Source organism: Phlebotomus papatasi, chromosome 1 (genome assembly GCF_024763615.1).
Source record: "Phlebotomus papatasi isolate M1 chromosome 1, Ppap_2.1, whole genome shotgun sequence".
NCBI lineage: Eukaryota > Metazoa > Arthropoda > Insecta > Diptera > Psychodidae > Phlebotomus > Phlebotomus papatasi.
The window spans coordinates 67,555,865-67,582,407 of NC_077222.1; the positions used below are offsets into that span (position 1 = coordinate 67,555,865).

Below are 26,543 nucleotides of genomic sequence, written 5' to 3' on the forward strand. Positions count from 1 at the left end.
CCTGCATGAAGCAAGATAGGATTTTTGAAGTCTTCGCTAGCTCGTGACATCGTCTGAATTTTACTGTAACCACGAATTATTTCGTTCTCATCCAAACATTTGTAGTCATTGATGGTCAAAGATATTTTTCCATTCCGTTCTGTTAAGTTACTAGTTTTGCGACGCTGACGACAAGCTTCAATGAATTTGTAAACATAACTCTCGACTTTAAGCATATGATCCCAACACATATAATTCTTCGGATCCAATACTAATTGGTGTAACTTGTCGTTATCTGCTACTGCTGGCTCATCTAAAGTTGTAACGTTTACCGTTTCAAAATCCAACTTATCTTCGCTTTCATTTTTTTTTTTTCATATCCTGAGTACAGGGTGCAGCCGGCCACAGGTTTTCATCTTTCCACAAGAATAGCGGGCCTTGATACCAAGCTGATGTTACACTAAATCGGCCATACCATTCCCTCTTGTGGCTTGATCTGCTACATTTAACTGACTGGGCACGTACCTCCATGTTTCAGGGTTTGTGAGTTCGTTTATTTTGCCAACCCTATTCGCGACGAAAGCGTTGCGGTGCAAAAGATCTCCTCGAATCTTACCTAACACTGCCATAGAGTCAGACCAAAAGACTTTCCGATAAATAGTAATATCAATGTATCGTTCTATTGTTTCGGAGAGACGACTAGCCATTAAAGCAGCTGCAATTCCAATTTAGGAATTGTCAATCCCTTTATAGGTGCGACACGGGTACGAGCCATTACAAAGCTGACACGAATGTCTCCATTTCTCACAAATATTAAATATGTAACTGAAGCAAAGGCCTCACTGCTTCCATCTGCAAAAACATGTAGTTCTACTGAAGCTGTTCGGAAACGTAAATCTGAATAGCATCTCGGAATTGAGATACGAGGTAAAATGGAAAGTTGCTTTAACCAGTTCCTCCATTCGTCTCCAAGATCAGATGGCAGATCATCGTCTCACTCTATTCCACATTTCCCGAGTAGACATGTTTCAAATCTTTGACCAACACGTTTTGTCATTGGTTCCATAATTGATAATGCATATTTGCCCTCCTGACTTCTGGGTTTCTCGATATAGACCTTGACACCGAAATCTTCTGTACTAAAGGATGTCTTGATAATTTCAATGAGCTCGTGAATTTGACTGTTATTCGTGTTTCTCGACATATGAGTGTATTCTGGGTGACGTCGTCTCCCCCCATCTGAGCCACTAATTACCCATCCCAAAGCAGTTTTTGAAGCTACAGGATCCTTTAGAGGACCATGTATGAGATCATGAGTGGCGATAAGGAAAACATTATCCTCACCAAGAAGTATTTGAGGTGCTTAGTTAGAAAATCCAGAAAATTTTATTGTTTTGAGATAGGGAAATTGATTAATCAATTTCTCTTTATCCACACGCACCTCTGGCAAGATCAAATTGGACATGGTTCGTATATTTCGCAACTCATACCACTTTGCATCCGGAAAGACTCCTTGTATTGCAAGTGTTACCTTCGTGGTGCTGTGAATTTCTTTACTTGAACCATCCAACCACATCAGTTCCATGGAGGCCTGAGTACCAAATACGCCCAATCGACGAATTAAAGCACCATCAATTAGACTAACTGATGAAGCAGAATCCAGTAAAGCCAGAATTCGAACAATGTTACTCTTATCAGGAGCAGCAATCTCTACTGGTAATGCCCTCAACATTACTGTTGATTGGCATTAAGACGCACCAGAAAATGCTGGGGGTCTTCCTTTGGACTGAAATTCTACTAAAGAAATTTTCTTAACATAATTTTGGACTTTGGCACATGACTCTGAAGACATTTGAGTATTTTCATTCTTTCGATTCTTTCCATCAAACATTGTTTCTTTTCCCGTAATCAGATGCTCCAAACAAGGACACACCTAATACATTTAAAATACGTTTTAAAACCTTATCTACTAACACTCTAGATTTCGTATCACCCGTATAACCGATTACTCACCACTTGTTTTTCCATGCGAACTGACGATCTCAGTCGTCGTACCTTGGTTTGGTTAATAATCGGTATACCTTAAATAAGACCAGTTTTACAATTTCAAAAATTGTGTGTTTAATTTTTTTTCTTTTTTTTTTTTTTACGCTTACCGAAAAAGGCATCATCTCCCCCCGTAAGCGTACCCTTTGAACTGCAAGACTCTTCAGCCTCACCTATGATAAACACACAATTAATTGAAATTCTCCCATGGAGATAGTTTTCCAAGACTCACTGGAAATTTTTGAAAATAACCCTTCCATTGTGAGTAGTTTTCGTCCTGATGGATCGGTCACATCCACAGGGATCTCCATATTTTTCAGTTTGTTTGAAACCTCAGTGTTAGTATTTTTGAAACATTTTTTTTTTTTATTTCAATTTCATTGTTTTTTATTACATAGTTTTCTCTTTCATGTGTCAATGAGTCATTGCCAAAGACCACTAGTAATCTTTTTAATTCAATCAAAATTTTAAAATTCAGAACAAATCCAATATAAAAATTTCAAAGATCAAAAATTCTGTTATTTATTTTACTGAGGACCAAATTTAGCCAATTTAATTTTAATTTTACTTCATTTCTTGTTTAGCGATTAATCTTAATTACTTCAATAATTAATTCACACAAAATGTTATCCGTTTTTGTTTTGCGTTCTATCTTGAATGATCACAGCTTATAGATCTTATTTTTTACCTGTCTTATCGTCGTTTTCTTTCTGCTCGTATTCGACTTTTGCGGATTTGTATGTCCTATGCAGCAAACGATGATGCATTCGCTTACATCCTTCTAATCCACAAGTGCGGCGGCGAACACAGGTATTCAAGCGATGGTTTCGGCCCAAACATCCCCAACAGAGACCCTTTACGAGATTGTAACGATCGTTCACACTGGAATCCTTCAATTTTGGACATTCATTGGTATAATGGCCTTCTTCACACACTGCACATTTGTAGCTGTTCTTTGCAATTTGGGTCGTCATAACCGCTGCACTGTGTATTTTTGGTGTTTGTGTTTGTGCGTTTGTCTCCTGCCTTTCTTCAGTTGATGATTGAGTCGAGAGTGACGTCATCGGCAAAATATTCAAAGAAATTTTCGATTGGTCATTCAGCCAAGTTGCAAGATCCGTCACAGAGTAATTTGGAATTTCTTTGGCTTTCATTGCCCAAAGCATCCTCATGGTTGGAGACAGTTTTCTCTCAATATCGTTTGTCACCCATGGAGAGTCCATATAACGTCCTTTGTCCAGCCATTTCAAACCAAACGACAAGTTTTCTACAATGGTTGCAAATTTAACAATACTCTCTGGATCATCATCTTTTGGGTCAGGTGTTGAAGCTATGCGAGTCATCATTCGATTTATCACTTGTCTTGGATGTCCGAAATGCGACTGCAACACGTTCATGATGTCTTCCGGTGCTGCTGCAGTAGCAATGAGAGTTTTTACTCTATCCCGTGCATCCCCTTTTAGTGCTTTTGCCAATCTCATGGTGTTTTCAATAGCTGTGAAATCGCCGTCCTTGGAACTTTGTTGAAACATTGCATAAAATAATGGCCATTCCTCAGGGTCACCATTAAAATCTGGCAATTCTTTGGCCACAGCCTGACGTGCGATGAATTTGCTGACTTGCTTCTCTTGATTGGCAATAATTGTGGACATGTTTGCAATATGCATCGATAGCTCATTCTCTTCGTGGATTGCAGAATCTTGTCTTCCCTCTGAGATCTCGTATTCCTCGTTTAATTCATTTACTTCATCCTCAGTTTCATCATCAGACGCCTCAAGTTTTTCCTTGAGCTTTTCGAGATTCTCTAATTCCGCCATTTTGCGTTTTTTGGCTTCTTCGATTGAGCGAAGACGCTCTGCATTCTTGCGTTTTTTCTGCGTTTTTGGAGTGGACTTAAACATTTTTTTGTTAGGTTGGGTCTCGAAGGACCTTATGTTGAACAACAAAATTAAACTGCTAAACTACTTTGAACAAATCAATCTTTTATTAATATCTAGAATTAACTTCACATAATTCACGTGTTCACTCTTCCGATTTCTTTGACATACTGACTGCCGTCACCCTCTCTCTCTCTCTCTCTCTCTCGCTCAACCCCCTCAACCCAGCAGACAAAACACCGCTGACTCTCCCATAATTCCCACAGACACATCCTCAAAACGTCTAAGGAATCCAATCTTAGCTCCTACATTCAACAGGGGTAGCAAAGCGTTTACTGGTTTTCAACCGATTTAAACCTATTCGTAAATCATTCTTATGTGGTTACCGACGGAATATTTGTATTGTGAAAAAACCGGTGAGCGTCGGAGATATATAATAGCATCATTGATGGCCCCTGATCGCAGACCCTTAGAACAGAGAAATGGAGAACCCAGACCAGACAACATATCAGAAAAATATCACTCGATGAGCTATGTGAGGGGAGTCTCAGAGAGAATGAGAGCCATCGTCCGGACGTCCAGATCCATGGAAATACACAAAATATCATACAATCCAGTAAAAACAAACAGGAAGTTCTTCACCAAAGTAAAAGATAGGATACCCACAGACCTAAAATCGAATGTAGTGTATGAAATCCCGTGCGGAGGATGCAACAGGAAGTATATTGGCACTACTGGGCAACTCCTGAAGAACCGCATCCGGCAACACAAGAGAGATTGCAAGCCCCCTATCCAAAATGAGCAAGCCACTGCACTGTGTGCCCACACTGCCAACACCGGCCACATCTTTAGATTTGAGGACACAAAAGTCATCGATGGACACAGAAATCATGAAAGAAGGATGTTCCTGGAGATGCTGCATATTAACAAGAACATCTCAATATTAGTAAACAAACGACAGGATATTGAAAGATTGGCAGCAATTTATGCCGCCCTCATTGAGGCGGAATGCAACTCACAGTCCACCAATTCTGATGATTGATCATGGTGGGGTGGAGCACACAAAAGAAATTTGAAAATTTGAATCTCTAAACGTCCGTTTTGAAAAAACTAGTATTCATTTGAACTTTGGACTAGTTCTCACAAAGAAAACCAAAAGAGTGAAGCTAAAATATTATAAACTGCCACAAAATTAGCAAAATATTAGAAATTAAAGTACAGTTCCCTCAAAATCCCATGCCCTGTGCATCCCTAGACCATATGACAAAGCAAGGAATTGTTAGATTTGAGTAAGTGAAAAATTAATTTAAAAAGAAAAAGAAAATAAAGAAATGCTCTTTCCCGCCCAGCCACTGAGGAAGGCTTGGAGACTGAGCCGAAAGCTTTGGGAAGAATCGTTGTTTTTCTGAGCTGCCCTATATCTCCGACGCTCACCGGTTTTTTCACAATACTATTCGTAAATCACTCAAAGTATACCACAAAATAATTTTAAGAGTATTAAAATTGAATTTTGTACAAAACTTACTTGTCCCTTCATAACCGATTCTTTACCGGTTCACAACCGATTTCAACAGATTTATAAATCACTCAAAACATTACCCAAAATAACTTATGACTAATATAATTGAATTTCGAATAAGAAATAGTTATCGATTATGGACCGGTTCAAAACCGATTGGAACCAGTTCAGTTCTGTCGGAAAATCCAAGACCTTTCCAACGAGCCCAAACATGACCCCATTCGCCTGATAAATGCGCTATTTAGAGCCTTTTTAAACCTTTGACATTGATAAAACGTTATTAGAAAGGATTCAACAGTATTTTCACACATGGTCAATTGTCCGCCAGGGTAATCTCTTAAACATATCCAAAAGTCAAAAAAATTGCATGACGCATTTTCCAGCAATCTTTTAAAAAAAACTTGATTTTGGATGGCATGGGGAGGCGTGCGTAGGGGGAAATGAGCGGCATGTTAACGATCCTTTGGTCGACTTACGGGGGGGGGTTCCCCTTAGGGCCCAAATCGCTATCTCTAACCATTGGGCCTCTAGAGCTAGCGACAGCCGGACGGACAGACGGACAAACAGTGTGACGACATTTCTTGAAAATCGTCAGACACGCGAAGATTTATTGAAAAAAGTGACCTCCGGGGGGTGGAAGGTGGAAATTTTGGGTGGTGGGGTCGAACAGATGGTGTTCGAGCAATGAAAAACAATTTTATTTTTAAAAATTATAGTACCTAAAATAAATGAATTAGTAGAATAGACAATTTTCACAAAATCCATATTTGTGCAGAGATCGGAATTGCTTGAGAAAATCTCTTACAGTTGATGTGAATTCCTAAGTAAGCATAATTGATTTATAAAATATACAGAATTGCTAAACAAGGCAAAGTGTGTCTAGCCAAAATACCTTGTCATGTAACATATCGCGAATGGTAGAAAAACTTCTATAGTGGATTAACTTATGTTAGTGATGCACGTAAAAAAACCCATGATAAAGTGTCCTCCAAAGTATGTCATTGCAATTTAAAAAAAAAAACAGAAGAAAATAATTCTCTGTATAAAACCAAATTGATGGATTACCCATGGAATCCCCAACAAAACAAAGTCCTAAAAATCGTGCAGGATCGATAGTGTACTTATAAAATAATCATTAACCATCCCATTTTATTCCACGCACAAAAGAGACAAAGTATTGCCATCGGTTGTGGACGAAATGTTCTCTCATCGTATTTTTTTTTTGGCCATACAAATAAGGTAAAATTGCTCCTCATCCCAAAATTGGAAATTGAAAGAGTTCTTTTAGTCATATCCCAGCCCTCGCGCTAAACCCATAATTCCAATCAATCTCCCACCTCCTCGGGGGTGTTTGTCCGGCAATGCGGAGAACTCGCGATAATGGGACACGATGGCGAACAATGGAAACGGCCAAAAAAGTTCATGGGGGAGGTTGATAAAAAATTCTACGCAATTATCATGAATATTGAATGAATTGGCAAGGAAAGTAAGCCAGTGGGCCTCGGGTTAGACCTTTGGCCAAAGATCGGGGTGTGAGGTGCTATGTTCGACACAAAACCCAAAGAGAAAATCCACCTGACCATCTAATTTATTATCAAAAGAGTGTGTACGCAGAGTGGATGTGAAAAAATAGGAGAATTTTCTATTATTGCTTCAAAATTATTTCACTACATTCGACCTCATAAATTGATCAATGTTTGGCTGTTTTTTTCATTGAGTAAACTCGACGTTTTCGTTCATTGTAACGATTTTATGACATCTCTTAAAACTTCCAATATTAGGCATAAAATATAATATAATCTGTGTCAAGTTTTTTTCAATTACCCATAAAAAATTTGTTACAAATTTGCAAATTTTAATGCAATTTCTAGCTAAATTCTCTATCAACTACATTGATCCAATCATATGATTTGATAATTTAAAATTTTGCAAAATTTTGGATTTCAAACAAGTTAGACATAAAGGAATTGGCATGGTTCGCACAGAGTGAACCTTCAAACAACGCAAAATTTCTCTTTATTTACAAAGAGCTAGTTCGTCATTTCTTAGCCATAAGATAGATAATTATTAAGCTCATGAAACGAGATGAGAAATGGTAAATCAGCTCTTTGCAAACAAAGAGAAAGTCCGCATCGTTTGAAGGTTCACTCTGTGCGAACCATGCCTACATTCCCCTACATACTTAATTCTTACTCTAAAGTTTAATAATATGATAATATAATAGGTCCTTGGTCGTAAAGATATAATGAAAAATGTAGCTTAAATGAACTTGAAAATTTTAAAGAATTAGGACAGAATTTGTTTATTATTATTATTATTATTATTATTATTATTATTATTATTATTATTATTTATTATCATCTCTCTATTTCGTTTTTGACCCACCCCCCGTGCGGCCATCGCCGTCTTAGCGTCGGTTCCATCCTACTCCGGGATGAAAACGATGGAAAATCCCTTCTCAGATTAAGATTGAAAAAATCTACATCTTCAAAATAAGCTCAAAAAATTTTGTTCTTAGATACTTAAATTAAAAAGGAGACGAAAGAGTTAAGCCATAAAATCAAAAGTAAAACCAATCTTCCAGAAAAATTTTTATTTGTGCTATGGAGATACCCAAAAAATATATCTTCAATTAAACGGAAAATCTAAAACAAAGACTTAGACAGATCTTACTTTTTAACTCGAGACACAGTTTACACTCTTAGAAAAAATTAGTTCGTACAAGCTCATATGCAGTTATTAGAACTATAAAATATAGTAAATATAGACCCAACTATATATTTAGTTTGGGTAACTAAATGAAATAGTTGACCACAGTTAGTTAAAGTATCCTTTTCATTTAGTTATCACAACTAAATCAAAATAGTAATGGGTACTATAACATATTAGTTCCAATTACTAAATAAATGGGGTTGATACCCATCTTATTGGCTGTAATAACTATATCATATTAGTTGTGGTTACTATATAGCATTCATTGTGATGCATATTTCTTATTAGTTGCTTAAAATTCGAAAGAGCTTCAACGCATTACTAAAATAAAAACCACTCTTTACTATTGGAAAAGTAGTCATAACTTTATGAAAATATAGGCCTATCTATTTACATTGGTTGTGAGAACTAAAAGGAATTAGTGACTAATATTAGTTGGGATAATGATTTCATTTAATTAACACAAGCAAATATAATTGTATGAAAGCATTATGAAATAATTGCCGCAACTTATCCACGTAAATATTGTCTTATATTCTCACTACTAATAAATTTATTATGAGTATAATGTTTTAAGAATATAAGAACTATTTTAAATAGATTTGATAATAATCGCCCGAACAACTAATTTTCATTAGTAATCACGTCTAAACTTTTCTAAGAGTGTAGTGAAAAAGTGATTGATTCGATTATAATTACACTAAACCGTTTCTCTGATAATCCTGAGGTCTATGCAATCTCTAATGCTTTATACAGACTTACGGCTTAAGACGAGAGACGGCTTAGTGGGAAACTGATGGGAATGTAGTCCAATCATTATTGTGATTGTAATTACGTTGAGCCGTCTCTCGACGTAAGCCACAAGTCTGTCCAACACGTCTTGAGGAAGCGGTTTAAGGGATTTAATCCTATGAGAATCAGGAAAGTCACCACTCACCAATAACTCATACAGGAAATATTGCTTTAGGCCGTCGGTGATTCACAGGTTCTCAAATGATTTAAAAGCTAAATTTGTTATGTGCTTAAAGTGACAGTGTATGACAGAAGGTCAAAAAGACATCGCTTGTCTTTAAAGATGATTACCTGTAGACAGAAATAATTGTATCAATAAGTAGCCAATATATCCGGTTTGGAGCACCCTGTAGAATATTGTCTTCGATGAATGTCCTCTTGTTATGTTTATCACTTGAAAGACACTTTTTAACAATTAAGTTATAATTTATTCTCAATTTGAACTTGTCTTTTTCACTGCTCCTTACTACTTTTTATAATAATTTTTTATTTTCTGAAGTTACTATTTCAATCACTAAACTGCAACACTTGGACGTTTTTCGTTCTAGGGGAAACTGGGGCACCACCAAACACATGATAGCACCAAAACTAATTTTTACTTCTAAACTACGGACTATCTCGACCATTTCTTCAGTGGACAAGCCTACCTATAATGCCTATAAAAGTCTTGTCGTATAAAGTCGAATATCTGATTAAAAACTCACAGTGTTTGGTGCTACCCCATGTTTGGTGGTGCCCCAGTTTGCCCTATGTCATAAAAATGACAAAAGTTTAACTTTTTTTTTAATATTTCGAACGAAATTTTTCGTATGTCAGACTTTTTCAATCCATAAAACGATAAAGAGAGCGACATCCCATTAGTTGATATGTGAAATATGAGTAATTTTAAAATTTGTAATTGAGAGATATTCAAATTTTGCAAGTACAGAAATCAAATCCCTAAATTTGAGCTTCCGGCAAAGAAGAAAAGCTTTCGCTAGAGCAATCCCATTTGGAAAATGGTCTTGAAAGCCAGGTGGAAGGATGGTTGGTGTTTTACTTTTTCAGGCTGTCCATCCCCAAACCCGCGCCAAACACACATTTTTAATACGCTAAGTGGGCGACTGATACGAAGTTTTGTCCAATTTAGCAGATGTCTGATGGACATGAGGCGTTGTGGCCGAAAAAAGAAAAGCACCACCCTCAGGGTGATTTTCTCCGTGAATTGGGAAAGAAAGTGAAAGTGGGTGGCACTTTATCAATAATTCACGGAAAATTCTTCAATTACAAGCCTTGACTTGTCCCCCATTCTTCTCCCGAAAAACAACACGAAGCCCAGCAATAATTTATCATTGAGAGGGTGAGCCTGGGTGAGTTGCGTTGAAGCTCTTTTCGGCGACTTCTCGCGAGGATTTTCAGACATTGAACACCTCGTAAAATGTGATATTCAACTACGGAATAAAAAACTGCATTTCAACCCTTTCAAGTTGGTATCTTCTTTCACCTCAGCCATTTTGAGATTTATGTGTAAACATTCCACACCGAATACTTTTTTATGCTTTGGGGGAAGATGGCATGACGCTGAGGAGGCAAAAAAAAACTAGTGGAAATGCATATTAGGTGAGATTCTTAACAATCTCACCTACTATAATCCTAACAAAATTTCATGTCGTCCGATCGACCTCAAATTTGGCCAAAATGTGTTTCAGCACTTCCTGATCACGAATATATATGTGGCTAATTTACGTTCCCGGCCGGCCGGCCGGCTGGCCGGCCGGCCGGCCGGCCGGCCGCTCTTTGGAGCTTAATAGCTCCTAAACTAAAAAAGATATCGACTTGCGGTTTTCGGCAAAGGTTATATATCGGGTGAAAATTGCAACTTGGTGCATAGACCCCCCACCCCCCACCCCTCCTTCCGCCATTTTGAAGACCCCCCTTTTTTTGTTTTCTCAATAGCTCCGCCCCTATGGTATTCAGCGGACTCAAATTTTAGTATGTTATAGCTGGGCCTTAGAGCTTTCCATCAATACCAAACTTAAGGTCCCCCGACCCCCCTGACCCGAGCTATAAGGGTCCAAAAAAAATTTCTTAAAATGGCCATAACTCCGGTTCTAATTGTCAGAATTTAAAAAGTGAGGGCTTTTTGGAAAGCTCTCGTGAAATGCCACTTCCCCTTCTAACATCGCAAGTTCATAAAACTACCGCTAGGGGCGCTTTTTTTAAAAAGAAAATTTTTAAATCTTAAAAGTTAAATAACTCAAAAATTCCATTGTGCATCGGGCTGAAAATTTAGTATGTTGTAGCCGTTGATTATACCTATCAAACAAAAAAAACCTTAAGTCGATCCATAACCCCTGACCCGAGCTATAAGGGGTCAAAGTTCGAACATTGACCGGCCTCTATCTCCGGTTCTAATTAACATAGCGACCTAAATTTTACCTTTTTGGTTTCGTCTCGATGAGCACTTTCAGATGGAAGTTCAAAAAGTCACCACAGGTGGCGCTGTGATAGCGTCAAAATTCATCGAAATTCAAAGTCACTTTTCTCAAAAACGGCATTGTGCAAGTTAATGAAATTTTAGTATGTTGTAGTCCAGTCTAGGACGTTTCCAAAATGGTGCGTATGCGCGCTGTGGTTTCAATAGAACCGGAGATATGAGGGGTCAAAGTTCACGAAATTCAAAAAATCATATCTCCGGTTCTATGTGACCGATTTTGATGAATGAGGGCTTAAACGAAAGATCTCACCAAATGCTACAACTTTCTAGAATGTTTGAACTTCGTGGGACCAACACCAGGGGCGCCACAGTCGAAAAACCAATTTCAATATCACATAACCTCAATTATCTCGACTGTCGCTGAACCGATTTTGATGATTACTTCAACATAATTGTAGAGCACATTTGTCTCTACATTTCGTCCATACATCATTTTCCGCTCAGACTACGCTATCACTCCGATTTTGCCGTTTAAGTGTGAAAAAATTGATTTTTCCTATAATAACGCTTTGAAATCACTCAGATGCCAATTTGACTGCCTCTACTCCACCAAGACACTTAAAATAGGGGTTTAAATGGAAAGTCCCGCAAAATACAACAATTCTTTGATTTAGTTGAAGTTCAACAAATGAACACTTGGGGCACTCTGGATGAAAAAACGAGTTAAGAAACAAAAAACCTCGCTTATCTTAGCTTCTGAGTAATCGATGAGTTCAAGTTCTACGGCAAAATTATAAAGAACATTCTGGTCTACATTTCACCCATATAACACTTTTGTGCCAGTTCATCCCAATCCTTGATATTTTGGTTTAAATACAAAATTTGTATAATTTCACGAATTTGATTCAAGATAACTGAATGGCGTCTCCCAACTTCAGCTCCAAATCGAATTTGCATGCACTCCGAGTTAGCTCACGTTAAGAATCTCACCTACATAAGCCGGTTAGGATTATCTGTCCCTTTTTAAATACACACATTTGAGAAAATTCTGTTTTCTCTCATACCGCGAAGTCTAAATATTTAAACATGTTGCGTGATATTTTAATATTGAGATCCTCTTTTGCTTTTCTGCATTGCGTCTCCCTTAAGAATTACAAAAAAAAATGCTTCAGCTTCCTCATCACCAGACTTCGGGAAAAAAGAGTTTAGGCTGTCGAGCAATTTTGGAGGTGCATTAAAAAATGAAAAGACATTACCGAATGGCTCTATTTGAATGATAATGAATGAATACTTCGAGCTGAGTCTCTTCTTTCGCTCTCGCCCACGACAATCAAGAAAATCATCCTCTTCCCGCGCACAATGGGCAGAATTCTCCAGTCTGGTCGTGGTTTTTTTTCTATTTCTTCTGAATTAAACAAATTCCCTCTCGTTCCAACAAAGGCAAGGAGCGAGTGAAAAGTTTGAGGGAAGAAATTAGACAACATCCCGTAGAAAATCCAGAACTCAACATACTGGTACTATGCACCAAAAGAGCCATGCTTCTCTTCGGCAACTGAGGAACTGAATTGGTGGGATAGGGATAGGAATAGATCGAAAATACCCAGTTCATTAACCTTCCCCCGCATTGATGCATACACACACCAGAACACCCAAGAGAACATCTCGAGACACCAAAAACACTTCTGGCAAGCATTTGGCGGCGAAACTCAGATACTCTGGCCTGTCTTAACTCAAAAATCCCATTCCTAGGTTTTTCCATAGTCCCAGTCACATACAATCGCAGCATTTGCTTCTTCTTGCACCCAAATGCACTTTCAATCGATCCGAGTCCCTTGGTTGATTCACTTGAAGGCCCGTGTTAGAATGATACCAATAACGCTGCATAGAGATTTGACTCTAGTAAAAAACATTATGATTCAGCCAAAATCAAATAATAAAGTACAAAATCCGTGAGAATAAATATTCAGTATTATACATAGCATTAGGCACAGTAAATATTCAATAATCTAAGAATATTTAGTAAATATATTGTGAAAAATAATTTGTAAGAGTACTGAGATTTGAGGACATTAGAAAGCTAAACATCTTCCAAATAGATCAGGAGTTTTTAGTCTTTCAAGACAGCGAACCACGGAATTTTCCTCCAAGTTCTTTCTCGGCGTTAAAGTTCGTAATCCACAGTAACCAAAAGAGGTTAAAAGTGGCGGAAGCACTTTTTCTGAGCATCGAGAGCACAAATTGTCCGCGGAAAAATCTCATATCTCTCTGAGTATCAACTTGAGAGATAGTGTGTCATTTTAGAACAAATTTCATGGGCAAATCAAAATTTTAACGACAGAAGAAGGAACATGTATCGTAGAAAGTTTTTGAAAACATATCCTACATTAGGTAATAAAGGCGACATTTTCAGCATATTTATGCAGAATCGATCAACAAAAATATGCTGACCGGTAGCAGTTTTCTAACAAAAAGTGCTAACCAAATACATGGAAATGGCACTGCCTCATGAATGTCGTTTTATAAGGTTAACAGAATTCGGCTGAATGTGTTTTCAGTTGAATTGAAATCGGTTAGCATTTAGTGCTCGCTGGGGGTTTTTCAATCTTGAGGAGATATAAACACTTGACACATTTAAGGATTTTATTCCAGTTTTTAAAAATCCAGCAAGAACTTACTGATTTTTTAAGGGAAAATCGAATCTTATTTTAAAATTTAGGAGGAGGGGGAAAAACTAAAGATATTAACTATGAGATAATGTCATTTGAGTAGGGGTCATCGAGCACCGGAAGTCGATATCTCTTACCGTTTGAATTTTATATCGATCAAAAGACTGAAAAGTGCGAAAAACAGTATTTTCAAAATAGAGCTACTACCGTTACTTTCCCGATCCATCACCGATTGTGACCAATGCAATCGGATTCAGAATTACAAAACCTTTCAAAACGTCCAAATTTGTTCAAATCCGTTGAAAATTAGGCCCTCCAGGGTGGTTGACCTTTGACCTTGAATAATCCAAGATGGCGAATTAACCGGTGAAAGGCGTCTAAGGGCGAAATGTTCAGCTGGACTAACTACAAAAATATATATATTTTAAAAATCTACTAGAAATTCAATAATATATCCTAATCTGTAAAGTTACAATGAGAATCCGATATAAACATTAAAAAATTGGCTAATACAAAAATTCAGCTGTATATAACAAAATTAACTTAAGGATTTTAATTACTTTAAAGCCATTCCACAATTTAACGAGCAAAATGTGAGTGAAAATTTCATCTGAACGACCTACAAAAACAATTGAAAATTGTAGAACGTACGGCCTATTCGACATATGACAACCCAGTCGACTGCTGTAACCTACCAATTCTAATCCTTTATCCCTTTGACACACCCAACCCCTACCATCCTTATAGGCTCTGAAAGGTTGCCTAAAGGCTCTTATTTTTAGGTAACTATCCTTAGTCGTCAATGAATGAGCATCAGTTGCCGTGGACGATTCACTCTCATGAAGTGAAAAATGGCGACACTTTCAGTTCTCTAAGTTCCCTCTATAAGTTTTTTATATTATTTAGATGAGCCCCATATGAGCTTACAAAATGAATGAAATCTCTTGAGACATTTTCGAAAGTAACAAATATGATTTTATTTTAGTGGTGACGAGGACGTTAAGGGAGAAAAGGAAAAAAATCTCTAGAGATTGTCCAACAATCAGAGGTGATGGGGTTATCGAATACCATAAGTCAATATCTCCGACCGTTTGGCCTATACGCCTGTAACAGCGATAAGAAAAAGAAAACATCCTGACATAATAAGCAGAATTACAAAGCCAGCTACAGAATCATATTAAAAAAAATCTGTTTTACTTTATAATATTTAAATTTCATCTTTTAAATTCAAACGAAAGGTAATTTTTCCAATCTTCCGGACATGTCAATTGCGATAATCCTTGCATAAGGAATGGAATCTTCTCAGAAGCTTTCGTACCTGTTGACGTGGCAATTTCTACTCCCCACTTGTGAAATCCAATAAAATATTCCTAAAGTGTTTTAGCACAAGGGAACATATTGGTCGCATGCAGCAATTGAAGCAATATCGCGACCAAATTCGCATGAAAGCAATTATTGGTTAATTCGCAGGAATTATTTGCTATGTTACGATGTTGGAACTGCAATTTGCCTTCATCAAACTGGCCAAAGTGTGGTGTAATTTCGCGTCGTAATCCTACCAAGAGTCTGCAATATTCATCGAGTAATTGCATCTACCCCGCAATGTTTTATGCAGGTCAGTGCAAAACTTTGCTGTGCAGTAAAATTCCCAGGAAATGCAATTAATTTTTCCTCCATTTATCGTGACGATGAAGTACATAAATATGCAATGTGAGGACACTATTCTGCACACCCAACCAATCCATTTTCACACCAAATGGAGTAATTTGCTGGCTTTCAATGATTTTGTGCAGTAGAGTTCATTACATTAAATTCCCTCTGCTTACTCCTAATTAATTGTGAATTCATCCTGAGTGATGAGAGGGTGGTTTTTCAATACAGTTTGGCCCCTTTTTCTGAGCAAGGGATGGCACAATTTTTTTTTCGAGGGAAGTACAAGCTGAGAATATATTGACATAAACCAGTCAGGACACTGACTCACCCTTGGGTTTTTTCTTCTAAAAGGGTGTCTCATTAAAAAAAAACATTTTTAAATTAGCGTAAAACAAAATTACGTAAAAATGGCAAAAAGTTTTACTTTTTGATTTTAGATCTTCCTTTTGATTAGAGTTCGTTATTCATCTACCGATTTTAAAGTTACATAGTGGATTTAGTAAAACACCATCTCTGAGGAAATTCATCAAGTTGAGATATACAAAGAAGTAATTAAGCTTAACCCTTTAACGACGAGACACTTTTTACGGACTGAAAATCAACAATAAAATTTAAACTGAAAAACATAATCAATGATAAGTCTTGCATCTAATTTTGGAAAGTCCAACAGAGTCTGATCCGGTGTATTTTGTGCTTCTATGAACGATAGGGACAAAAATAGCCCAAAAATTTTTAATAATTTTTTTGACAATACCGATGAATAATATTTTTTGCTTTAATGAAAAATATTACGTATGAGTATTGTAGTTTTTATTGCCAAAAGGGTTTTGCTTAAAAAAAATTGGAAGTATAAAAAATAAATAAAATCAATTATGAATTTGGGAATTCAAAAATTCGCCATTTTTTAGCTTAAATATTTACTACATAGCAAATAGCTGGAGACTTGCAAAAAATATTCTAGATTTCTTCAACCTTCTACTTTACAATTATGTACAGACATAAGAAAAAAAATAACTCAAAGCAGTCAGGAAAAATTATTTTCTTTATGGGACACCGGTGTTCCAATCGTCCTTAAAGGGTTAAAACCGGATACTTTCGTTCCAATTTACTTCTAAGATTTTCAACAGCAACAGTATTTTCAATACAAGATCTTTTTCAGACTTCACAATAAACTGTAACACCCTAAAGTCAAAAAGGTCCCTTCCTCCCTAGGGGTTTCCCTCACCTGTGTCATGCTGTAGTTTAGCTTGTCCCGCGCGCAAATGCTTATGGCGAAACGTGAAAGGTTGCGAGCGCGCCAAAATGACAAAGTAGCACGCTATATTTTGGGCAGTTAACCAAGGTAAAAAATGTCCACCCTCGCCCATTATTGCAAGATATAATAACAATAATGAAAGGTGCTTGCGACAGAGTCCAAAAAATACAAAAGGGGATGAAGTGGTTCACTATTCGGGGTAGTTTTTTTTCTATCTTGGGGGTTCTTTATGCCAGCAGCACACAAAAAAACCCCGAGCCCAAAAAAACTTTAGCGAATTTCCCTCATGAGCCATAAAATTCACCTCCATGTCCGACCCGCAGTTTTTTTTTCCTTGATTCCCAGCTCTGTTAAAAAATTTTATAGGGGTGTTTGGCGCACTTTTTTTGGCCGATCCATCCAACACAATTCCACACAAATTACACCACCGGCTAAGAGGGGTGTTCTTTATCTGCACGATTGTATCTCTTGGCGAGAGCCCACCAATTCAGGCAAGCACTAAATTTATTCCCTTGCAACCCTCCCAGGGTCTCATCGGGGGATGTTTCCGTGCATTCTTTCGTTATTTATTTCGCCACATTCGTCCAATGATGATTAAAATTGAGGCAGCATATGCTTTTCCCTCCAAAAAAACCAGATCGCAATTGTGGGATTTCTAAGTCATTCTCCAAAAGAGTCCAATTAATTGATGAATGCGGAGGGATTGGATGGCAAGTAACACGACACAATTTACTATGTCAATAATTCCCGGAGATAGTTATTAAAGACTGTCGAGAGGAAAAAAGTGTGGGCAGAGATAGGGCTCTTTTTTGATTTCTTTTCATCGCCAATCAAAAACCCTGAAAAATTGTGAAGCTGCCATGGTTGATTGAAGAACAAGAAGTCAGTTGTGGCGGTTTTCAACTTCATCTCTCCACAATGTCTTCCTTGTTCTTCTGCGTCTCTTTGTGCGATGGTGGACCAAGTAAAAAAGTTGAAGAATTTTTTTTTGGGAACATCAAGCGCAGTCTCCAGAGTTAAAATTTTAACCCGTTGCCCTTGAACTTCATGATATTCTTCCCCCTTTTTTGGTCCTCTCATCTTCCATGCCCAAAAAATCCACTCAAACACCACGATAAATGTGAATTCCAAGTTTCTTTGATAAAGGGCCATTGAGACTTCGAAATGATCGTATCGTGTGAAAATTGATGATGCAAACCCATTATTGAAATGAGTTTAAACCGATCACGAAGTTGCTAAACACTCTTTCTGAGTCTCTTGTAAATTTTTCAGGGTCTTGTCTTGCCACCTAAAGTGATTTGCAAGCTTTCGTAATTCGCGGGAAGGGCTTCGAATGGCACGGAGCATCAAAACAAACAATCAACATTGAAATTTTATTCAAGTCATGGTAGTTCGCCAAAACTAGCTTGAAATTCACTGCACTGTTCCTCGTTTGAAGGTTTTATAGTTTCAGCGCAATCATTCAAATTTGACAGTTGATATTTTATCCGACTGATGAAGGGTTTTGTATTACAGTGGAAGTTCATTTTGGTTATCGTTATCCAGTTACTCTTCATTTGTTGAATTCTAATATCGACTTGTCAGAATATAAATCGAATAAGTCGATATATTGAAAAATTCGTTTTTTTCGATCTTCGAGTACTCCTTGACACCCTCTACCTTCACTGCGAATATTATATCGGAAAGTTAATTATTCCTAAAGTAATGGGAGTTCAAGTCTTAAAAATCCTATACTCAGCATGTGAAATCTTAGCTTGAAAACGGTCTCCTGTAAAGTTGGCCATTCGTGACTTATTCGTTTTATATTCTGAGCCGTCGATATGCTGTGATATCAACTAGGTCTGCTCAGGATTCACTTCATAAACTTCATTTCATAATGGTTTTATATAATTATATTTGCTTGTGTTAATTAAATGAAATCGATAGCCCAAATAATTTTGGTCACTAATTCTTTTTAATTCTCACAACTAATGCAAATTAATGTGCCTATATTTTAATAAAGTTCTGACAACTTTTTCAATAGTAAAGAGTGGTTTTTTTACTTATGTGTTGAAGCTTTTTCGAGCTATATAGTAACCACAATTAATATGATATAGTTATTACAGCCAATAAGATGGGTATCAACCGCATTTATTTAGTTATTGAAACTAATATGTTATAGTACACGTTACTAATCTAATTTAGTTATGATAACTAAATGAAAAAGATACTGTAACTAATATTGGTCAACTATTTCATTTAGTTACCCTAGCTAAATATATGGATGGGTCTATGCTTACTATATTTTATAGTTTCCATAACTGTATATGAGGTAATTGGGACTAAATTTTTCTAAGAGTGTGTTTGATGGGTACTCTTAATCTGTATGACATTTCGGTTCCACTTGCACGAATATGCGAGAGTCTATTGAAAATTGCTAGATAAACCAATCCTTTTATTATTCGAATTCTACCAAGAGAGCAAAATTGTCTACACTCTTCATGTAATACCATACGCATATCAATAAAAAGTATTTATTTTAAAATAATAGTCCAGCAGTAGAAAAACTGATTATTTAATAAACAAAAAATAAAATAAATTCAGATAACAAGACTAAATCATAGAGCATGAAGAGAAGGATTAATCAAAAGCAAAAGCTTTAAATTTACATTAGTTATCTTTTCTTAAATTATTCGTCACTTTTATTTTAAATTTTTCGCATTACCCAGTCATTCATTTCTTGAAAATTCTTAGTTTATTAAATTGTTTTATATAACTATCATGAAGCACGCCGAATGTTTTTCGTTGGAACTGTTAGCCGTACAGTCACCGTGTATCCCTATCACCTTTCAACTGTCATTAGAATTATGAAAATTAAAAATTCTTGAAATTGAACAAGTTTTCAAAATTCGTCGTCTTTAATGTTTAATTTTATTTGGCCTTCTGGCTCTGTGATATCTACTCCACACAGTTGTTTTCGCAATAAAATTTCACTTCTATCTTTTTTTGTAAGACACCTGTCAGGTTGACATTTGATCCTGACAGATGTCAAATGTATACAGAATAATAAAATGATGACGAATATCAAACCAAACATAATTTTGTCACTCATCCCAATCTATGCCAATTTTAGACCCTCAAAGTGGCATGTAAAAATTGCGCGTTCAAAATTATTTATTTAAGTCTCTGCATTGGTCGAAATGTTGGTTATTTCATCAACCTTCACCCACTTTGGACTCTTGAACAATTTCAGAGAGAATCACATACACGCAAAAAAAATCATTTCGATGTGCTCTTCACGCTGGTAATTTTTCGTCATTTTTCTCTCGATGTCTGCCACTCTGACCATGTTCTTGTACAAAATGCCACAAAAATTGTGATGGGGGCAATGCGGCAACCGGGAGACGGAAGGGGCTCCAAAATCCAGCGAGAAAAATTATACATGTCGATTCAGCGTGCGGGAAGCGCACGTAAAAAAAGGGATAGGCCGGGTTCTTGTATATATCGCTTCGTTTTCTGGATGGCGATGCAGTGTTAAATGCAGTTCCAAGGCCAAAATAAGACGGGCCAACGCCCTTCTGGAGCTCCTAACTCTGGGCATAGAGAATTTTTAAAATTCAACACAAGCCGCTCAAGTGGAGAAAAAAACTTATTCGCCTCACCACGATATTTTCTGTGTTTAACATTAGCGTGTCTCTTCTTTTGGCTTCTTCGTCGTCTTGTGGATTCTGTATTCACGAGATATCACGTTGAGCAGATTGAGGTCCCACGGGAGGAAGGGAAGCCCATATTTCTTCCAAACGTTCCCATATCTTGCATTTGCATGTGTGCTTCCTCGCCCTCGACTTACCATCTCTCCCACACCAAAAATTTGTTAAATGGGATATATTGGAAACAAATGTTACTCTTCTGTTATATTTTCTGCAATATCCTCCTCCTGATTTCTTCGAGATGTTACTTTATGTTGATTTTTAGAGTGAAAATATCCGGATTGGAGGAAAATCCTCATTTAATCCTCTTTCTCGAAATTCCTGCAATCTTCATTGTGTTTGATCTAGACTGTGATGAATAGGCACAATAATATTCTTCAATTGCATATCAATTGTGATTCACCTGTTCCACATCTTCATCCGATCTCGACCTAGTAACCAAGATTTTTCCTCTTACAAAATCAGCGTCCAATTATTCCAAGATGATGATGTATGTTAATCCGATCTCTTCTTCTCCTCTTCTTCAGCTCTTCCGTGTCTTCCGAGCCAAAAAGCATTATTTATAAACATTTCTTGGATTGGGATAGGTCACTTAATTGTTGAGCACTCTGCCTCATTTTCTGGATGTTCCAATCTCAGCCACACTTCCATTGACAAGACTCAAATAGATGCCCACCGTCGAGATGGGAATCATTTTCATACAAATGACGGAGTCATTTAAATGAGACGACCAGGAGGCCAACAATTTCTTATATAATTGCGGTTCGAATATGACTTAAAATTATTTTTTTCTTCGATCCAGCGGAAGGAGCGGAAGAATCGAATTCATCGGGACATTCTTTTGTGCCCAGAAAAAAAGTCGCGCGCTTTGAATTCAATCAGAGAACCAATCGTGATCAACTGCAATGTCCACGAATACAGATTGGGTATTCTTTTCTTCCCCTTCGGTACACAAATTCGTGTGAGACACTGAGGAACAAAAAATAATGGGACATTCTTTCAAATTCCCGACAGAATTGAAGACTTTGGTCTGGCAATTGTAACTTTCACGAAACTTTACGTGGAAGAAATATTAAAATCCATTTCTAATAATATTGTGAATATTGTAAATATTGAAGATAGATGTCCACTCACGGTGTACTAGCGCTATAATCAGTCGAATATGATGACTAGTCGCCCCCGATGGATCGATCTGCTTCCAAAGTTAACTTAGGCTGTGTCTAGCCTATTACAGTAACTGATCAATGCGATCATCCGATCTGCTAATGAAAGTTCACTGGGCTACGATAGCGTCAAGCTAATGCTACATTTTATTTGAGCCTTATTTGATAGTATGGGGTAAAATAGGATAATTGTGAACTGAATTAATCCAGAACTTTCAGATTTTCTCACTGTTTCAGACAGAAAAAAGAGAAAAAGAAGATTACAAGGAAGTACAAGACCTAGGGTAAGTGTGCCAAATTTCGGCATAATTGCATACAAGCGCCAAAGTCTCAAGTTTGAAATGTAATATTTTTAATAAAAATTGATTTTTTTATTCCTTCTTCTTAAGGAGTGTTGCTTGGAACCTTGTAAATCGTTTATCGTCTTTATTTACTCTAAAATTATTTTTAATACATTTTAAAATGAATAAAAATGTAGACATAGCTTTGGTGCCTTATTTCGGCCACATTCATTCTCATAGTTCTTTGCCCTTAAGGAATTCTTTCAATGTATTTTTCACGTCATCTCGTTTGTCGAAGCTACATTTTTTGTTATTCTTTTGCATTGTATAATCTCTAGACCTAGAGTATGTAAAAACTAAAAATTCATGAAAATTCGAGGAACAAAAAATGTGGCCGGAATTGCAAGCTGGCCGGAATTTGGCACACTTACCCTACGCCTCTAGGGTATTCTTCTAGAGTCTTTTTCTTTTGCTCATATGCAACAGGACGGAATCTCAAAGTTCAGGCTTAGAACCGGTTCACAACTAGCTTATTATACTTTAAAAGTTTTAATTAAATCAATAAATTTCTCTTTTCTGTTCTGCCAGCGCCATCTGCTTTAAAACAGCAAAGGTCCAAATGGTCCAAATAAAATAAAGTTTCTGAAATATTTCACCGTATCTTTCTTAAATATAAAGTCTCTTTCTAATCTCCTGGCACCTCATCCCGCCACACGCATACAAAAAGTGCATTCGAAAAGAGGCATCAAGAGTCAGACAAAAGGGACAGCAGAAAAAAGAAACACTCTTATATCGAACAGGTACCTATCTCGCAGGTATTTTGTTAGGTTTCTCAAGACGCGATCTTTTTTGTTTGGTCCATTTCTCAGCTCAAATGCAAGAAAGAGGCACGAAAAAAGGTCCAGACGACTATAAAATTTATTCGCTAAGGGTAGAATTTCGAGTTTTTTTTCGCCTTTGATCTTCAAAGTTGGAAATGCGAGATCCAAAAGAAGGTGCGAGCAAAGGTAGAAAAATTACCATTTTGGAATGCTTCTAATCGTATCAGAAAGGCTCAGACGAAAATATCTTTTCCCTCTAATGGATTTAGCTTATTATGCATTTTCTCAGTAGGTTCTCTTGCCCCTTCCTGAGTCATATGGGAGACACATCTAAGATATTACATCCACCTTGTGCCAATATACTGGACCTCTTTCATCGAATTATCCAGACACCCCCCATGGAGGGCAACTCAATGGGCTACATTCTCACCCGCACAATACAAATTTGTTAGTGTTTGTCCTTAGCTCTTTGTCTGCCCACCCTTCTTCCATCTGTTCAGGTTGGTATTTTGACTGATTCTTTGACTTCTCTAATTGGGCTCTCACCTCAGTATTTAGGGATTATCGTGTTTTCAGTACCATCCCTTCAGATTTTAGAGAGAATAGGGACAATCGCAATTTCGCCAATCGCAGTGGCGGATTCTCCATCCAATAGACACCCCTAATGTGAGTCCTCTCAAGCATCTGCGCATTCGACAAGAGCAATTGTTGCTTTCCAGAGTTATATACCTCTCTTCTTGGCATGGCAAATAAAGCCCAGACGCACGACCCCTCGAGCGAAATTTATTGACTGAAGAAAGGGAGGGAATTCATCCCTTAGAAATCATCGAGACGCTCAAGACTGACGTGCCTCCTTATAAATTGGATATCTTCTTGAATTGGTTATCACTTTCGAAATGTTGTAGTTTTTTTTTGCTGAGTCGTTAAAAACCTTCTTGAATTTCTACCTTTCAAGGGGATAACAACTGCTGATTTAAGGACATAACAAATTAATAAACAGTCGTAATCCTAAGTAGCATACTTTTCTCAATTAGGTCGTTTATGTAAAAATGTCATTTAAAATTTTCAGAGGTATATAATCAAAAAAGAATAACTAAGAAATTTTATTGACGTCACTGTGCAAATACTTTTGAAAGTCTTTAAACTTTAAATCAAACTTCGCCTTTCATTATCAAGAGCTTCGTCCAACCTTTTCCTTGTTCACTCAAACAACTGCAGATTTTATCAAAGAGGAGAATTCCAAATTATAAAATGAATTTTTGATCACATTTCAATTCTCTGTGATTAGGTTTCAGTACTGCTTCACTTATGCTTTGTATACTCTTCCATGAGAATATGATAAGCTGTTTCTTATTTTGCTCGAACTCGGAAGAATTGCTATTTATGTATCCCTACCTTAACGATATAAGTATTTATTGCCGCTTTGGCCGCTTTGGTATAATGCCCAACGCAGAATAACTTTTGTTTTGTAAACATGTTTTTGACATTTCAATGAGAGTGAGTGAGATCTACATCTAGTCATCTCGCTCTCTCTCATAGAAAATTTTGAAAACATGTTTACGAACAAAAGTTATTGTGCCTTGGGCATAATATTGTTAATATGAAGTTAAAAAAAAAACAACTGCATCAGGTGTTTTTTCGTCCGTCCATCTGCCAGGTTTTCTGTTATCAAAGCTGCAGTTGAAACGGTAGGAAATATCTACGAGTACTTCGAAAGTTCAGGTCCTGAAAAAGTCGTCCCTGATAACATTATCGCGTAATTGTCCCTGTTCCTATGTTAAGATTAAAATCTGTTTATGGTTCGATTTTATTCTTCTATATCTGCTGCACCAGGCCTTCAATTAAGCGTGTTACGCACTCCCTATTATATCGCACTACCCGTTTTATCGTTAACGAAACCTACAGTTTCGAAAATTTTAAAATTTTTTGCCTCTGAAGATAACCTCGGATTATAACTTTAAGATGATGGGCAATGGTGTTTTTCAAAGAAAATAAATAAATAAATAAAAGATAATATGATAGCATCTAAGTCATAAGTTCGTGCATTCTGCTTAGTTTCTTCCACTCTGTCAACTCTTATAACATTTATGAGACGAGCATATGTGCAGTTCTCATCTTGCTTCTGCACCATTTTCTGCACTAACTTTGACTATATAAACAAACATTTACAACTAGTAGTACTAGTCTAAGAATCAGTTACTGTAAAGTCTATACAAAAAATGGCGTCTCATTTAGAGCTTTTCAAAAAGTGCAAACCCAAAGTCCAGTTCGCAATTTCCGTAATGACAATCTGGATTAAAAGTGGCCCTATATTAAATCGAATTTATAGCCTCTTCGGAATAATAAACAACATAACCTTCACGTTTTTCTTGAGTTTAAATGCTCTAAAAGTATTTGAAGACACCCTAACAACTAACACTCTAACGACTGTCATATTACTTATTGCGATGTACGAAATTTTTACAAAGAATCTGTCAACATGTTTTAATGCGAAATCTTGGTGGGAACTTCTAGATTGGGCTCAATCTCTTCATGAACAAATAATTGAAGATGTAGACTTAAAATCAATAGTACAGGATACGCTTTCAGGATATGCCAAACTTTGGCTAAAGTGTTACAAGTGAGTATTACAAACTTGGTAAACTAATCATTTCAAATTCTATTTTTTTTTAAATTCAGAATCCTAAACGTGATATACACCATAACAGTAATCTGCTTCATAGCTAGTACGTTGGTGGTGGATGATGGTATAATGATAAAAATACCTTTCGTTCACAGTGACCGGCCTTACCATAGGACATTTACACTCGTAACTCAAATTATTCTAGACTTAACCGCGGCTGTAATTTCTATTCATTGTCATCATTGCATTGTTTTTATTGCTTTCGAAATTATGGCAGCTTTAGATGTTCTCTATTATTTCATAAACTCAAATAGAGAAAATATACAGAAACATCCGGAATTTTTTAAAATATTGATTATAAGATATTGTGATGTGATATTCAATATTAATCTTTACAAAAATGCATTAAGTATGGTACTATTCTACCAATTTATTATAAGTTCTTTGCTAAATCTTACTGTTTTCTCTTATTTGAGATTAAATCCTAGTAGTCCTATGGGATATTTCATATGTTTATGTACTATTTTTCAAATTTTCATCCCCTGTCTCTTTGGTGAAATAATTAAATTGAAATCTGAGAGACTATCGAATGCCTTGTACATGACTAACTGGTATGACTTGGATACCAAGGATCAGAGAGCATTCCTTTTGGTTTTGGGAATGGCACAACGACAATACGGATTGAAAGCTGCTGGAATGTACGACGTTAACATCTATAGGTTTATCCAGATCATGAAAATATCAATAACCTACTGTACTTTGCTTATAACTTTTACCAAATAAATAACACTACGAAGATAAACCCTATATATTAGAAAACATGTCTTTCGGTAGTTTTTTTCTATTGTAATCTGCAAATTTAGTAGTAATAAAAAAATTTAAGATGCAGTTTAAGGTGTGTTTTTAAAATGTCATAATAAACTATGTGTTAAGGAGCTATCACCGAAAACCTTACGATCTTTAAAGATCATAAGATTTACACATAACGGGCTTTCTGGCAGAATTATGAATAAGCGAGCTTGGTTAAGGATTGCTATAACGGCTATAACAA

General features: G+C 36.6%; 1 pseudogene; it reads left to right on the forward strand.

Moving 5' to 3' along the window:
- Positions 1-5,162: 5,162 nt before the first annotated feature.
- Positions 5,163-26,275, forward strand: LOC129803878 (odorant receptor 4-like; annotated as a pseudogene).
- The last annotated feature ends 268 nt before the right edge of the window (positions 26,276-26,543 follow it).